An 18455-nucleotide genomic window follows, 5' to 3' on the forward strand; every position below is an offset into this window, starting at 1 on the left:
CGGCGTCGGAGTCGGAGTTGCGCGGCGCGGTTGACTGGCGTTGCAGCGGGTTGTCAGCGTGGTGGCCGGCTGCAGCAACAAGGCGTTGCATGGCATTGCAATTGCATTGATGGTCGTTCATGCTCAGATCCTGCTGCTGCTGCTGCGTTCAGTCGGAATCCGCACGCCCGGCTCTGCCCAACATTGCTATGTGTAATTTCTCGATCTGCTTCTGACTGCGGCTTTTCCTCTGGTAAGTCAAGGCAGCACCGGGTGACGCCCCGGCTTGCTGGAAAATAAAACCTTCTATTTCCCTACACGCTCTTTGCAAACATGCACATTGTGCAATGCATGCAAATCCGTTTGCTGGGTAGAGTGAATTTACAATAAAATTTGCAGTTAACGTGCGTTATCTGTTGCACGGCAGGTGATGTTTAGAAATGGCCTTCAATGAAGAGATATTCAGCTTTCGGAAAAAGTTTCAAAGATGTTTGTTTTTAAATTGCTGTTGCTTTAAATGGCAGGGAGCCGCGGCCTGGTTTATAAATTGAATATTTGGGGAACGGGTTATAAAGTGGGGAGTTAGAAGCACAGGAGATTCTGCAGATGCTGGAAAAAAAACCAGATACATACACACACATACACACACACATAGATACAGATACATACACATACATACACACACATACATACAGATACATACACACACACATACATACAGATACATACACACACACATACAGATACATACACACACATACAGATACACACACACACATACATACAGATACATACACACACACATACATACAGATACACACACACATACATACAGATACATACACACACACATACAGATACATACACACACACATACAGATACACACACACACATACATACAGATACACACACACACATACATACAGATACAGATACATACACAGATACACACTCACACACACAATCTGGAAAAGGCTGTCTGTGAACGGCAGTGGTGGAATCTTCCGGCTTCCTGACCCGAGAAGCGAATGGGTTCAGTTTTAATTCGGAGCGGGGGAGCGCGATCGGAAAGCAGGGCCGGGCCGGGGCGGGGGCGACCTGTCACGCCGGAGAGTCGGCGGGACACCGGGCTGCGGGGGCGAGGTGGGGAGCCCGCCCGCCGCTCCCGCTTGGACGGTACAAGAGAGACCGGCGTCTCCCAATTGACTCCCCCCGTGGGAAGTGAGCGTGCCTGGGGTGGAGGGAGGAGGGAGCGCCCTTCCCACTGCCCTCCCAACTCCAGTTTGGGAGCATCTCTCGAGCACCGACACCCCTGGGTTAACTGCAACGAGGGGGCTTCGGGTTATACAGGTCGTTGGTGAGACCGCACTTGGGCATCCTGTTAAAGGACGACATCGGCAATCTGGAGGGGGTGCAGAAACGATCGGGTCCTGATGAAGAGTCTCAGTCCGAATTCATCTCCGTAGATGCTGCCTGACCCGCTGAGTTCCGCCAGCATTCTGTGTGTTTCTAGCATCCGCAGAATTCCGTGTGTACCAGATTTATGAAGATGCTGCCTAGACAAGAGGGCCTGTGTTTATAGGAAGGCGATGACCATGCTGAATCTCTATTCCTTGGAGATGAGGGGTGTTAGTCATTGAACACTAGAGCAAGGTAGGCCGTTCAGCCTATCTAGTTAATGCAGGCCCATTAGTCTGCCTAATCCCATCAACCTACACCATACCCTACCCTCCCATCCATGTACCTGTCGGAATTTCTCTTAGATATTAATATGCCGGTCTCTGAAACCCACATCTACCAAATGCTCAGACAGCTCCTTCCACGCCCTCCGAGTGAACATGTTCCCTCTCATGTTTCACTTAAACATTTCATCTTTCACCCTTAACCTATGACCTTTAGTTCTAGTCTCAAGCAATTTCAGTGAAACAAGCCGCCTTGCATCTACCCACCTGTACCACTCATAAATTTGTATACCTCTATCAAATCTCTTCTCAACCTTCTACATTCTAGGGAACAAAACCCAAATCTATTTGTCCTCCCCCTATAACTCAGGTCCTGAAGTCCTAGCAACGTCTTTGTAAATTTTCTTTGCACTCTTTCAATCTTATTTACATTTTTCCTGTAGGTAGGTGACCAAAACTGCACACGATACTCCAGATTAGGCCTTGCCATCGTCTTATACAATTTCAACATAACACCCCAACTCCTGCACTCAGTGTATTGATGTATGAAGGCCAGTGTTCCAAAAGTTTTCTTTACGACCCTGTCTACCTGTGATGCCATTTTCAAAGAGTAATGGATCTGTATTACCAGATCACTCTGTGCTACCTCACACTTGTCTGCATTAAATGCCAGCTGCTGTTTTTCCGCCCATTTTTTCAGCTGGTCCAGATCCTGCTGCAAACTTCCTCGCTGTCTCCTATACCCCCGGTTTTGGTGTCATCTGCAAATTTGATGATCCAGTTAACCACATCTTCATCCAGCTCGTTGATATAGATGACAAACAACAATGGACCCAGCACCGATCCCTGCGGAACTCCACTAGCCACAGGCCTCCAGTCAGAGATGCATCTGCTAACACTCTCTGGCTTCTCCCTCAAAGCCAATGTCTGACCCAGTTTACTAGCTCACCTTGAGTGCCAAGTGACTGACTTTTCTTGACTCATATCCCATGCGGGATCTTGTCAAAGGCCTTGCTAAAGTCCATATAAACAACATCCACTGCCTTACCTTCAACTCTTCTGGTAACTTATTCAAAAAACTGTACAAGATTGGTTAGATGCAACCAACCATGCACAAAGCCACGTTGACTATCCTAATCAATCCCTGTAAATATTTGAAAAGACATTTATGTCAGGCTCACTGACTTATAATTTCTTGGCTTATCCTTACAGCGTTTCTTAAACAGTGGAACAACATTGGTTATCCTCAAATCTTCCGGCACCTCACCTGTTGCTAGGGGTGATTTAAATATCCCTGCAGTTTCTGCACTTGTCTCTCACAGGGTTCGAGGGGACACCTTGTCAGACCTGGGAATTTGCCCACCCTAATTTGCCTCAATGCAGCAAACACCTCCTCCTCTGCTATCTGTATAGGGCCCATGACCGTCCCGCTCCTTTGCTTCACTGCTAAAGACAGCGTCTGGTTCCCAAGGAAAGGCGAGCAAAAATCCATTTAAGATCTTCCCCATCTCTGTTGGCTCTTCCAGAGATCATTCTGATCTTCCAGAAGACCAATTTTGCCCTTTGCTATCCTTTTGATCTTTATATGTCTGCAGAAGCTCTTAGGATTCTCCTTAAGCTGGTCTGTTAAAGCAGCCTCGTGTCTTCTAGTCCTGCTGGTTCCCTCAAGTGTTCTCTTCCATTCCTTATGCTTCTCATTGGTTTCTGCCTGCCTATACCTTCTATACACCGCCATCTTTTTCTGCCCAGTGCTGCAATATCTCTTGAAAATCAAGGTTCCCTAAATCTGGTATCCATGCGTTTTATTCTGACGGGAACTTACAAACTTTGGACTCTCAAAATTTCACTTTTGAAGGCGACCCACTTACACCTTATCCAGACAACAATCTGTCCCAATCCAAACTTGCCAGATCTATTCTGATACCATCAAAATTGGTCTTTCTCTAATTTAGAATCTCAACCCGAGGAACAGACCCATCCTTTTCCATAATTATCTTGAAGCTAATGGCATTACGATTACTAGATGCAAAGTGTTCCCCTGCATATATTTCTGTCACCTGCCCTCTCATTGCCTAGTAGGAGATCTGGTATTGCACTCTCTCTAGTTGGGAGTTTGATTAAGGGAACTTTACAGAAAAAAATTCACAAACTCTTTCCATCCAGTCCTTTGCCCACATGGGAGTCGCATTCAATATGTAGATAGTTAAAATCACCTACCATCACAGCCTTGCGTTTCTTGCAACAGTCTGCAATTGCTCTGCAAATTTGTTCCTTAAAATCCCACAGACTTTTGGGTAGTCTATAATATAATCCTATTAACGTGGTCATACCTTTCTTATTCCTCAGTTCTACTCATGAAGCTTCACTAAACGAGCACTGCAGTCTGTCATGACTGGGCACTGCTGTGACATTTTCCCCGATTAGTAACACCTCCCCCTCCTCCTCTCATCCCTCCCACTCTGTAATGCCTAGAACAACAGCACCCCGAACACTGAGCTGCCAGTCTGGAGCACTGAGCATTCTGGAACACTGAGCTGCCAGTCCGGAGCACTGAGCACTCTGGAACACTGAGCTGCCAGTCCGGAGCACTGAGCACTCTGGAACACTGAGCTGCCAGTCCTGCTCCTCCTGCAACAAGTCTCACTACTGTCTACGATGTCGTAATTCCATGTGCTGATCCAAGCCCTGAGCCCATCTGCTGCAAGGATGGTAATTCCCTTACAGTTGGGGTGCAAGCTGTCCCTTCTGTAGAGATTCCTACCTTCCCTGGAAGAGGGCCCAATAATACAAAAATCTGAAGCCCTCCCTCCTCTACCAGCTCCTCAGTCATGTGTTGAACTGTATGATCTTCCTGTTTCTGGCCTCACTAGCACGTAGCACAGATAGCAATCCTGAGATCACAACCCTGGAGATCCCTGTCAGCTAACCTCCTGAACTCATTCTGCAGGACCTCATTACCCCACCTACCCATGTCACTGGTACGTACGTGGACCACAACCCCTGGCTGCCCACCCTCCCGCTTAAGAATTCTGTGGACCCAATCCGAGCTGCCCCTGACCTTAGCACCAGGGAGGCAATGTACTATCTGGAATTCTTGTTCTTGTCCTCAGTGCCTCCTTTCTGTTTAACTAACAAATCCCCCATCACAACAGGTCACCTCTTCCCCCTTCCCCTCTGAGCCAGCGAGCCGGACTCAGTGCCAGAGATGCTGTGGCTTTCTGTTAGGTCATCTCCACCCCCCCACCCCCAATAGTGTCCAAAGTGTTTTTGAGGGGAATGGCCACAGGGGTACTCTGCACTATCTGCCTACCTGCTTCTCCCTTCCTGACTGTCACCCAGTTTCCTGTGTCCTGCACCTTGGGTGTAACCACCGCTTTATAAATCCTATCTATCACCCCTTCAGCCTCTCAGATCAGCCAGTTCAGCTCCAACTCCTTAACGCGGAGTGTTAGAAGCTGCAGTTGGACGCACTTTGAAGTTGTCATATCACTGGAGGTCTCACCACTTTCCCACATCCTGCAAGAGGAGCATTCGACTATCCTGCTTGGCATCCCCATTGTTCTTAATGTGCATTAAGAAAGAATAAATAGCAAGAAAAAACTGCCTACTCCTCTGCTCGCCGAAGCCTTGATGAGCCTCAACTCCCCACTCTAACACTGGCCCATTCTCAATAGCTGCTCCGCTTAAACCCAACTGTTTCCATAATATATTACTGTCTTGTTGGTAGTGAAGCAGATTACAGTGACATCTTGGATCAGTTAGGGAGATGGGCAGAGGAATGGTAAATGGGTTAAAACTGTGAGATGATACAGTCAAACCAAGGGGGGGCCTCTACAGTGAATGTCAGCTCACTGATGAGTGTTTGGAACAGAGGGAGCTGGGAGTGCAAGTGCACAGTTCACTGTAAGTGGCCGTGTGAGTAGACAGGCTGGTGAAGATGATGTTTAGCATGCTGGCCAGCATCAGTCAGGGCATCGAGTTTCAGAGTTGGGACGTTATGTTGAAGTTGGTGAGGCTGCAAATGGAGTATTGTGTACAGTTGTGGTCACCCTGTTACCAGAAAGACTTTGTCAAGATGGAAAGGGTGAAGTTGAGCTTTGAGGATGCTGTCTACACGAGAGGGCCTGAGTTATAGGGAGAGGTTGACCACTGGATCATATTCTCTGGAGTACAGGGGAGTGAGGGGTGACCTTATAGAAGTTTATAAAATCGTGCCGGCTATGGATAAGATGGACAGTCAGTGTTTTCTCCAGGGTTGGACAGTTTAAAACTAGAGGGAATAGATAAAAGATAAGAGGGGAGAGATTAAGGAGACCCGAGAGGGAACTTTTACACAGGGGTAGTGAGTACCTGGAGTGAGCTGCCAGAGGAAGTGGTGGAGGTGGGTTCAATTGCACCTTTTGAGAGGCATGTGGGTAGGTACATGGAAGGGAGGGGCTAGGAGGGTTATGGGACAAATGTGGACAAGTGGGGCTAGTAGAGAGAATGATGTGGTCAGTATTGACCAGTTGGGCCAAAGGGCCTGTTTCTGTGCTGTATCACTCTGATCAAACTGCTGGGAGAGCTCAGCCAGTCAGGTAGAGTCCGTGTTGGGTGAATGAGTTGCACTGGTAGCCTGCCCGGGTGGATGAGCTGCCTCACTCACAGTTGTATTGTTGCTGATGGAGAAGCCTCCGTTGGTCAGGATTGACTGGATATTGCTTCCCAGCTGTCTACTTCGAGGTGGATACACAAGGCAGGGCAGGCTCCACTCTCTATGCACTGATAAACCCAAAGGAATGGTGAAGACTGATACCACTTGGCACTAGCGGCCTCACATGAGTTACCAGTCAGCATTGAGCTCAATGTAGGGCCTTAGGGGCTCCAGCTCCGGATCTTTCCTCGGGGTTTATTCCTGAAGCCTGCCCCATGCGTGGGTGTAGCTACAAGGCAGCGGAGGTTTGAGATCAGAGTCTCCTTCTCTGAGATGAACTGCTGACCACAGCTGACAAGCCCCATCTTCTGCCTGGGTTTCTGATGATGTTGCGGTTTCAGTGGATAGTTTGTCACTCACCACTCTTGAGATGTTCTCAGATTGAAAACATTTCTCTTCTTCCCTCCCCCCCCCATCACCACCAATCCAGGATAATGTTGGTGATATTGGCAAAGAATATAACGTTTGGAGTAAGCTGGATAGGTACGTGGGCAGGGGTGTGTGGATCAATGAGATTATGCAGAATTACAGTTCAGCATAGACTATGTGGGCCGATGGGATTGATTCTGTGCTGTAGAGCTCTGATTCTATGCTTGACAGTTTTCAGTGTTTGAGCCTGGCCTGGTTGTGATTAGGTGGTGTCAGTGTTGACTGACAGCTGCCAATGGTGGCGTCTGCCCTCTGTGTGTGTCTCTGGCTGTTAGTGGTTGGGACCCTGCCTGTGTGTGATTATGTCTTTGTATTGATTGACAGTTGTATCTGTTTGGACCTGGCTAGGGTATTATTGATGGGTGTCTGTGTTGATTGACAGCTGTCAGAGTTGAGGCCTGGCCTGGGTGTGATTGATGTGTGCCTGTGTTGCTAGCAAGACCACTGTCCATTAGCCCATCTTGTATTACAGGAAAGTGACTGAACATCGAACAGTACAACACAGGAACATGCCCTTTGGCCCACAATGTTCTTCCAAACCAATTAAATTAGTAATCAAATGCCAGCTAAACTAATCTCTTCTGTCTACACAATGTCCATATCCTTCCATTTCTCTCCCATTCATCTGCCTATCTACACGTCTCATCTTTCTGCATCTACCACCATCTCAGGCAGTGCATTCCAGACACCCACCACGCTTGCCTCTCACATCTCCTTTGAACTCCCCCCCCCCCCACCTTAAATGCCTGCCCTCTGGTATTAGACATTTCAACCCTGGGAAAAGATACTGTCTGTCTCCTCTATCTATGCCTCTCATAATCTTATAAACCTCTGTGAGATCTCCCTTTTACCTTCACCACTCCAGAAAAAACAACACGAATTAGTCAAACCTCTCCTTATAGCTCATGCTGTCCATCCTGGTGAACCTGTTCTGCACGCTTTCCAAAGCCGAGGTAGGAAAAGGGATGAGGTCCTGAAAGGAGAATATAGGGAGCTAGGAAGGGAGTTGAGAAAAAGGACCGCAAAGGTAGTAATCTCGGGATTACTGCCTGTGCCACGTGACAGTGAGAGTAGGAATGTGATGAGGTGGAGGATAAATGCGTGGCTAAGAGATTGGAGCAGGGGGAAGGGATTCAAGTTTTTGGATCATTGGGACCTCTTTTGGCACAGGCGTGACCTGTACAAAAAGGACGGGTTACACTTGAATCCTAGGGGGACCAATATCCTGGCAGGGAGATTAGCGGGGGCTACTGAGATGACTTTAAATTAGAATGGTTGGGGGGTGGGAATCAAATTAAAGAGGCTAGGCGTGAGGAGGTTAGTTCACAACAGGGGGATGGGAACCAGTGCAGAGAGACAGAGGGGTGTAAAGTGAGGGTGGAAGCAAAAAGTACTAAGGAGAAAAGTAAAAGTGGCAGGCCGACAAATCCAGGGCAAGCATTAAAAAGGGCCACTTTTCAACATAATTGTATAAGGGCTAAGAGAGCTGTAAAAGAGCGCCTGAAGGCTTTGTGTGTCAATGCAAGGAGCATTCGTAATAAGGTGGATGAATTGAAAGTGCAGATTGTTATTAATGATTATGATATAGTTGGGATCACAGAGACATGGCTCCAGGGTGACCAGGGATGGGAGCTCAACATTCAGGGATATTCAATATTCAGGAGGGATAGACATGAAGGAAGGGGAGGTGGGGTGGCGTTGCTGGTTAAAGAAGGGATTAACGCAATAGAAAGGAAGGACATAAGCCGGGAAGATGTGGAATCGATATAGAAACATAGAAACATAGAAAATAGGTGCAGGAGTAGGCCATTCGGCCCTTCGAGCCTGCACCGCCATTTATTATGATCATGGCTGATCATCCAACTCAGAACCCAGCCTTCCCTCCATACCCCCTGACCCCTGTAGCCACAAGGGCCATATCTAACTTCCTTTTAAACATAGCTAATGAACTGGCCTCAACAGTTTGCTGTGGCAGAGAATTCCACAGATTCACCACTCTCTGTGTGAAGAAGTTTTTCCTAACCTCGGTCCTAAAAGGCTTCCCCTCTATCCTCAAACTGTGACCCCTCGTTCTAGACCTCCCCAACATCGGGAACAATCTTCCTGCATCTAGCCTGTCCAATCCCTTTAGGATCTTATACGTTTCAATCAGATCCCCCCTCAATCTTCTAAATTCCAACGAGTACAAGCCCAGTTCATCCAGTCTTTCTTCATATGAAAGACCTGCCATCCCAGGAATCAATCTGGTGAACCTTCTTTGTACTCCCTCTATGGCAAAGATGTCTTTCCTCAGATTAGGGGACCAAAACTGCACACAATACTCCAGGTGTGGTCTCACCAAGGCCTTGTACAACTGCAGTAGTACCTCCCTGCTCCTGTACTCGAATCCTCTCGCTATAAATGCCAGCATACCGTTCGCCTTTTTCACCGCCTGCTGTACCTGCATGCCCACTTTCAATGACTGGTGTATAATGACACCCAGGTCTCGTTGCACCTCCCCTTTTCCTAATCGGCCACCATTCAGATAATAATCTGTTTTCCTATTTTTGCCACCAAAGTGGATAACTTCACATTTATCCACATTAAATTGCATCTGCCATGAGTTTGCCCACTCACCCAACCTATCCAAGTCACCCTGCATCCTCTTAGCATCCTCCTCACTGCTAACACTGCCACCCAGCTTCGTGTCATCCGCAAACTTGGAGATGCTGCATTTAATTCCCTCATCCAAGTCATTAATATATATTGTAAACAACTGGGGTCCCAGCACTGAGCCTTGCGGTACCCCACTAGTCACCGCCTGCCATTCTGAAAAGGTCCCGTTTATTCCCACTCTTTGCTTCCTGTCTGCTAACCAATTCTCCACCCACACCAATACCTTACCCCCAATACCGTGTGCTTTAAGTTTGCACACTAATCTCCTATGTGGGACCTTGTCAAAAGCCTTTTGAAAATCCAAATATACCACATCCACTGGTTCTCCCCTATCCACTCTACTAGTTACATCCTCAAAAAATTCTATGAGATTCGTCAGACATGATTTTCCTTTCACAAATCCATGCTGACTTTGTCCGATCATTTCACCGCTTTCCAAATGTGCTGTTATCACATCCTTGATAACTGACTCCAGCAGTTTCCCCACCACCGACGTTAGGCTAACCGGCCTATAATTCCCCGGTTTCTCTCTCCCTCCTTTTTTAAAAAGTGGGGTTACATTAGCCACCCTCCAATCCTCAGGAACTAGTCCAGAATCTAACGAGTTTTGAAAAATTATCACTAATGCATCCACTATTTCTTGGGCCACTTCCTTAAGCACTCTGGGATGCAGACCATCTGGCCCTGGGGATTTATCTGCCTTCAATCCCTTCAATTTACCTAACACCACTTCCCTACTAACATGTATTTCGCTCAGTTCCTCCATCTCACTGGACCCTCTGTCCCTTACTATTTCTGGAAGATTATTTATGTCCTCCTTAGTGAAGACAGAACCAAAGTAATTATTCAATTGGTCTGCCATGTCCTTGCTCCCCATAATCAATTCACCTGTTTCTGTTTGCAGGGGACCTACATTTGTCTTTATCAGTCTTTTCCTTTTTACATATCTATAAAAGCTTTTACAGTCCGTTTTTATGTTCTCTGCCAGTTTTCTCTCATAATCTTTTTTCCCCTTCCTAATTAAGCCCTTTGTCCTCCTCTGCTGAACTCTGAATTTCTCCCAGTCCTCAGGTGAGCCACTTTCTCTGGCTAATTTGTATGCTACTTCTTTGGAATTGATACTATCCCTAATTTCTCTTGTCAGCCACGGGTGCACTACCTTCCTTGATTTATTCTTTTGCCAAACTGGGATGAACAATTGTTGTAGTTCATCCATGCAACCTTTAAATGCCTGCCATTGCATATCCACCGTCAATCCTTGAAGTGTCATTTGCCAGTCTATCTTAGCTAATTCATGTCTCATACCTTCAAAGTTACCCCTCTTTAAGTTCAGAACCTTTGTTTCTGAATTAACTACGTCACTCTCCATGTTAATGAAGAATTCCACCATATTATGGTCACTCTTACCCAAGGGGCCTCTCACGACAAGATCGCTAATTAACCCTTCCTCATTGCTCAAAACCCAGTCCAGAATAGCCTGCTCTCTAGTCGGTTCCTCGACATGTTGGTTCAAAAAACCATCCCGCATACATTCCAAGAAATCCTCTTCCTCAGCACCTTTACCAATTTGGTTCACCCAGTCTACATGTAGATTGAAGTCACCCATTATAACTGCTGTTCCTTTATTGCACACATTTCTAATTTCCTGTTTAATACCATCTCCGACCTCACTACTACTGTTAGGTGGCCTGTACACAACTCCCACCAGCGTCTTCTGCCCCTTAGTGTTACGCAGCTCTACCCATATCGATTCCACATCTTCCCGGCTTATGTCCTTCCTTTCTATTGCGTTAATCTCTTTTTTAACCAGCAACGCCACCCCACCTCCCCTTCCTTCGTGTCTATCCCTCCTGAATATTGAATATCCCTGAACGTTGAGCTCCCATCCCTGGTCACCCTGGAGCCATGTCTCTGTGATCCCAACTATATCATAATCATTAATAACAATCTGCACTTTCAATTCATCCACCTTATTACGAATGCTCCTTGCATTGACACATAAAGCCTTCAGGCACTCTTTTACAACTCTCTTAGCCCTTTTTAATGCTTGCCCTGGATTTGTCGGCCTGCCACTTTTACTTTTCCCCTTTGTACTTTTTGCTTCTACGCTCACTTTACACCCCTCTGTCTCTCTGCACTGGTTCCCATCCCTCTGTTGTGAACTAACCTCCTCACACCTAGCCGCTTTAATTTGATTCCCACCCCCCAACTATTCTAGTTTAAAGTCACCTCAGTAGCCCCCGCTAATCTCCCTGCCAGGATATTGGTCCCCCGAGGATTTAAGTGTAACCCGTCCTTTTTGTACAGGTCACACCTGAGCCAAAAGAGGTCCCAATGATCCAAAAACTTGAATCCCTGCCCCCTGCTCCAATCCCTCAGCCACGCATTTATCCTCCACCTCATCGCATTCCTACTCTCACTGTCGCGTGGCACAGGCAGTAATCCCGAGATTACTACCTTTGCGGTCCTTTTTCTCAACTCCCTTCCTAGCTCCCTATATTCTTCTTTCAGGACCTCATCCCTTTTCCTACCTATGTCATTGGTACCTATATGTACCAGGACCTCTGGCTCTTCACCCTCCCACTTCAGGATATCTTGGACACGATCAGAAATATCCCGGACCCTGGCACCAGGGAGGCAAACTACCATCCGAGTCTCTGGACTGCGTCCACAGAATCGCCTATCTGACCCCCTTACTATCGAGTCCCCTATCACAACTGCCCTCCTCTTCCTTGCCCTACCCTTCTGAGCTACAGGGCCAGACTCTGTGCCGGAGGCAGGGCCACTGTCGCTTCCCCCGGGTAAGCTGTCCCCCCCAACAGTACTCAAACAGGAGTACCTGTTGTTAAGGGGCACAGCCGCCGGGGTACTCCCCATCACCTTCCTTTTCCCCTTCCCCCTCCTAACCGTGACCCACTTGTCTGCCTCCCGTGGCCCCGGCGTGACCACCTGCCTTCCACTCCTCTCTATCACCTCCTCACTCTCCCTGACCAGACGAAGGTCATCGAGCTGCAGCTCCAGTTCCGTAACGCGGTCCCTTAGGAGCTGCATCTCGATGCACTTGGCGCAGATGTAGACGTCCGGGAGGCTTGGAGACTCCAGGGCCTCCCACATCCGACACCGAGAACAGCAAACTGCCCTCACAGTCATAATGCCCCTCTCCTCAAATAGCAACAGAAAATGAATGTCAAACCTTCCTCGCCTCACCCGCTTCCGCCTAAGCCCGGTGAGCCGAAGCCCTTAAGTCTTCACTCTGCTCCCGGCTCACTCCGCCGCCCGCAAACTACGCTGCCCGCTCTATGAGGCTCTGTTCCCTTTAAATCTGCCGCGCTGCACTGCCCTACGTCACACGCCTGCGCAGTCCCGCCTCTCAGAAAGCCGTTGGAGAAAAAAAAATAACGAAAATTTCAAAAATCTCTTTTTCGGCACTCCCACTCAGACTCTCAGACTCCTTCTTCGAATCAAATCCGAAGCAGGATGTCTGCCCTTTTAAATCTGCCGCGCTGCACTGCCCGACGTCACACGCCTGCGCAGTCCCGCCTCTCAGAAAGCCGTTGGAGAAAAAAAAAATAACGAAAATTTCAAAAATCTCTTTTTCGGCACTCCCACTCAGACTCTCAGACTCCTTCTTCGAATCAAATCCGAAGCAGGATGTCTGCCCTTTTAAATCTGCCGCGCTGCACTGCCCGACATCACACGCCTGCGCAGTCCCGCCTCTCAGAAAGCCGTTGGAGAAAAAAAAATAACGAAAATTTCAAAAATCTCTTTTTCGGCACTCCCACTCAGACTCTCAGACTCCTTCTTCGAATCAAATCCGAAGCAGGATGTCTGCCCTTTTAAATCTGCCGCGCTGCACTGCCCGACGTCACACGCCTGCGCAGTCCCGCCTCTCAGAAAGCCGTTGGAGAAAAAAAAATAACGAAAATTTCAAAAATCTCTTTTTCGGCACTCCCACTCAGACTCTCAGACTCCTTCTTCGAATCAAATCCGAAGCAGGATGTCTGCCCTTTTAAATCTGCCGCGCTGCACTGCCCGACGTCACACGCCTGCGCAGTCCCGCCTCTCAGAAAGCCGTTGGAGAAAAAAAAATAACGAAAATTTCAAAAATCTCTTTTTCGGCACTCCCACTCAGACTCTCAGACTCCTTCTTCGAATCAAATCCGAAGCAGGATGTCTGCCCTTTTAAATCTGCCGCGCTGCACTGCCCGACGTCACACGCCTGCGCAGTCCCGCCTCTCAGAAAGCCGTTGGAGAAAAAAAAATAACGAAAATTTCAAAAATCTCTTTTTCGGCACTCCCACTCAGACTCTCAGACTCCTTCGAATCAAATCCGAAGCAGGATGTCTGCCCTTTTAAATCTGCCGCGCTGCACTGCCCGACGTCACACGCCTGCGCAGTCCCGCCTCTCAGAAAGCCGTTGGAGAAAAAAAAATAACGAAAATTTCAAAAATCTCTTTTTCGGCACTCCCACTCAGACTCTCAGACTCCTTCTTCGAATCAAATCCGAAGCAGGATGTCTGCCCTTTTAAATCTGCCGCGCTGCACTGCCCGACGTCACACGCCTGCGCAGTCCCGCCTCTCAGAAAGCCGTTGGAGAAAAAAAAATAACGAAAATTTCAGAAATCTCTTTTTCGGCACTCCCACTCAGACTCTCAGACTCCTTCTTCGATATGGGTAGAGCTGCGTAACACTAAGGGGCAGAAGACGCTGGTGGGAGTTGTGTACAGGCCACCTAACAGTAGTAGTGAGGTCGGAGATGGTATTAAACAGGAAATTAGAAATGTGTGCGATAAAGGAACAACAGTTATAATGGGTGACTTCAATCTACATGTAGATTGGGTGAACCAAATTGGTAAAGGTGCTGAGGAAGAGGATTTCTTGGAATGTATGCGGGATGGTTTTTTGAACCAACATGTCGAGGAACCAACTAGCGAGCAGGCTATTCTAGACTGGGTTTTGAGCAATGAGGAAGGGTTAATTAGCAATCTTGTCGTGAGAGGCCCCTTAGGTAAGAGTGACCATAATATGGTGGAATTCTTCATTAAGATGGAGAGTGACATAGTTAATTCAGAAACAAAGGTTCTGAACTTAAAGAGGGGTAACTTTGAAGGTATGAGACGTGAATTAGCTAAGATAGACTGGCAAATGACACTTAAAGGATTGATGGTGGATATGCAATGGCAAGCATTTAAAGGTTGCATGGATGAACTACAACAATTGTTCATCCCAGTTTGGCAAAAGAATAAATCAAGGAAGGTAGTGCACCTGTGGCTGACAAGAGAAATTAGGGATAGTATCAATTCCAAAGAAGAAGCATACAAATTAGCCAGAGAAAGTGGCTCACCTGAGGACTGGGAGAAATTCAGAGTTCAGCAGAGGAGGACAAAGGGCTTAATTAGGAAGGGGAAAAAAGATTATGAGAGAAAACTGGCAGGGAACATAAAAACGGACTGTAAAAGCTTTTATAGATATGTAAAAAGGAGAAGACTGGTAAAGACAAATGTAGGTCCCCTGCAGACAGAAACAGGTGAATTGATTATGGGGAGCAAGGACATGGCAGACCAATTGAATAATTACTTTGGTTCTGTCTTCACTAAGGAGGACATAAATAATCTTGCAGAAATAGTAGGGGACAGAGGGTCCAGTGAGATGGAGGAACTGAGCGAAATACATGTTAGTAGGGAAGTGGTGTTAGGTAAATTGAAGAGATTGAAGGCAGATAAATCCCCAGGGCCAGATGGTCTGCATCCTAGAGTGCTTAAGGAAGTAGCCCAAGAAATAGTGGATGCATTAGTGATAATCTTTCAAAACTCGTTAGATTCTGGACTAGTTCCTGAGGATTGGAGGGTGGCTAATGTAACCCCACTTTTTAAAAAAGGAGGGAGAGAGAAACCGGGGAATTATAGACCGGTTAGCCTAACGTCGGTGGTGGGGAAACTGCTGGAGTCAGTTATCAAGGATGTGATAACAGCACATTTGGAAAGCGGTGAAATGATCGGACAAAGTCAGCATGGATTTGTGAAAGGAAAATCATGTCTGACGAATCTCGTAGAATTTTTTGAGGATGTAACTAGTAGAGTGGATAGGGGAGAACCAGTGGATGTGGTATATTTGGATTTTCAAAAGGCTTTTGACAAGGTCCCACACAGGAGATTAGTGTGCAAACTTAAAGCACACGGTATTGGGGGTAAGGTATTGGTGTGGGTGGAGAATTGGTTAGCAGACAGGAAGCAAAGAGTGGGAATAAACGGGACCTTTTCAGAATGGCAGGCGGTGACTAGTGGGGTACCGCAAGGCTCAGTGCTGGGACCCCAGTTGTTTACAATATATATTAATGACTTGGATGAGGGAATTGAATGCAGCATCTCCAAGTTTGTGGATGACAGGAAGCTGGGTGGCAGTGTTAGCTGTGAGGAGGATGCTAAGAGGATGCAGGGTGACTTGGATAGGTTGGGTGAGTGGGCAAATTCATGGCAGATGCAATTTAATGTGGATAAATGTGAAGTTATCCACTTTGGTGGCAAAAATAGGAAAACAGATTATTATCTGAATGGTGGCCGATTAGGAAAAGGGGAGGTGCAACGAGACCTGGGTGTCATTATACACCAGTCATTGAAAGTGGGCATGCAGGTACAGCAGGCGGTGAAAAAGGCGAATGGTATGCTGGCATTTATAGCGAGAGGATTCGAGTACAGGAGCAGGGAGGTGCTACTGCAGTTGTACAAGGCCTTGGTGAGACCACACCTGGAGTATTGTGTGCAGTTTTGGTCCCCTACTCTGAGGAAAGACATCCTTGCCATAGAGGGAGTACAAAGAAGGTTCACCAGATTGATTCCTGGAATGGCAGGACTTTCATATGAAGAAAGACTGGATGAACTGGGCTTGTACTCGTTGGAATTTAGAAGATTGAGGGGGGATCTGATTGAAACGTATAAAATCCTAAAGGGATTGGACAGGCTAGATGCAGGAAGATTGTTCCCGATGTTGGGGAAGTCCAGAACGAGGGGCCACAGTTTGAGGATAGAGGGAAAGCCTTTTAGGACCGAGATTAGGAAAAACTTCTTCACACAGAGAGTGGTGAATCTGTGGAATTCTCTGCCACAGGAAACAGTTGAGGCCAGTTCATTGGCTATATTTAAGAGGGAGTTAGATATGGCCCTTGTGGCTACGGGGCTCAGGGGGTATGGAGGGAAGGCTGGGGTGGGGTTCTGAGTTGGATGATCAGCCATGATCATAATAAATGGTGGTGCAGGCTCGAAGGGCCGAATGGCCTACTCCTGCACCTATTTTCTATGTTTCTAAATCCTTCCGATAATGGGGTGACCAGAACTGTATGCATTACTCCAGATGTGGCCGAACTAGAGTTTTATATGAAAGGCAACATAGCTTCCTGGCTTTTGAACTTGTTGGATGTGCTGGGCTTGCTGCCGGGGTAACAGGACAGATCCTGGTCTGGGATTCACGCATTGTGACTGAGGAAGGACAGGTTGGCGAAATGGTGTTTCAGCCACTCCTCTCTGCAGTTCCATCTCACTTAATTGATATCAAACAGTACCATGTGGAATGGGGGGTTGTTAGGCAGCGCCTGGGAGCTGCTTAGAGGAGGGGAGAGGCGGGGCACAGAGAGCCAACTGGAAGAAGTGTTCAAAGATATTTTCAATCTCTGCTGCAGTCAGAGGTTCCCACCTGTTTCAAAAGGGCAATAGTCACACCCGTGCCAAAGACTGGTTGAGCTGCCTCAATGATTGTCAACCAGTTGCACTCACACCTACTGTGATGAAGTACTTTGAGAGGTTGGTCATGGTTAGAATCAACTCCTGCCTAAGCAAGGACCTGGACCCACCACAATTTGACTATCTCCACAATGGCTCCCCAGTCAGCCTTCGATCGGCTGGACAACTGCAGTAGGGTGCTGTGTATTGACTACAGCTCAATGTCCCCCACAATCACCCAGGACACCTTCTCTTCTCCTTGCTACCATCAGGGAGGAGTTACAGGAGCCTGAAGAGGTGCGCTGAATGTTTCCGAAGCAGCTTCTTCCATTCCACTATCAGATTTCTGAATGGACCATGAACAATATTTTTTAATACATTCTTATTATAATTTATATATTTTTCATGTATTGCACTGTACTGCTGCCACAAAACAACAAATTTCACAACGTGTCAGTGATGATGAACCTGGTTTTGATTGGGAGATTCCAAGTTCAGTATCCTGTACGCTGAAAGCTCGGCCACATAAGCTATATGGACAGGAAAGGAATGGAGGGTTATGGGCTGAGTGCAGGTCGGTGGGACTAGGTGAGAGTAAGAGTTCGGCGAGATGGCCTGTTTCCGTGCTGTAATTGTTATATGGTTCTATAAGGTGACGAAAATCAGGGATGTGCCTTTATTTACGAAGGGAGTAAGCACAAAGTTCAAAGTAAATTTATTATCAAAATACATATGTATCACCAAATACAACCCTGCAATTCGTTCTCTTATGGGCATTCACTATATACAGTACAAAGAAATACAATAGAATCAATGAAAGGCTACTCTAAGTCTGACAAACGACCAATGTGCAAATACAAAATAAATAATATTGAGAACATTAGTTGTAGAGACCTTGAAAGTGGGTCCATAGTTTGTGGAATCCAGTTCAGCAACTCAAGTTCTCCATTGATTCAAGAGCCCGATTGTTGAGAGGTTCTGAACCTGGAGGTGTGGGTCCTGAGGCTCCTGGACCACGTTCCTGATGGCAGCAGTGAGAAGAGAGCATGGCCTGGGGAGCGGGGGACCTTGAATGCTGCTTTCCTGCGACAGCGCTCTGTGTAGATGCGCTCAGTGGTGGGGGGCTTGACCTGTTATGGACTGGGCCATATCCACTGCTTTTTGTAGCAGGGAGCTGCAGGCTGGTGGGCCTAACATCAGTGGTGGGAAAGTTACTGGGGGATTCCTGATGGAAGTTGGTAAAACTGAGGGGTACAGACAGAATAAAAATTCTCTTTCCTCAGGTCATATACTAGAGAAGATTT

At 47.2% G+C, this 18455-nt stretch overlaps 1 protein-coding gene across 1 annotated transcript in view; it reads left to right on the forward strand.

Annotated features, from left to right (window-relative positions):
• Nucleotides 1–18455, forward strand: part of LOC134353548 (GTPase HRas) — a 47843-nt gene continuing 29388 nt past the window's right edge. Inside the window, exon 1 of the mRNA XM_063061562.1 lies at nt 1–232. The gene's annotated coding sequence lies outside the window, so the exon portion shown is untranslated. The remainder of the gene's footprint in view (nt 233–18455) is intronic.

This window comes from Mobula hypostoma, chromosome 11 (genome assembly GCF_963921235.1).
Source record: "Mobula hypostoma chromosome 11, sMobHyp1.1, whole genome shotgun sequence".
Lineage (NCBI taxonomy): Eukaryota > Metazoa > Chordata > Chondrichthyes > Myliobatiformes > Myliobatidae > Mobula > Mobula hypostoma.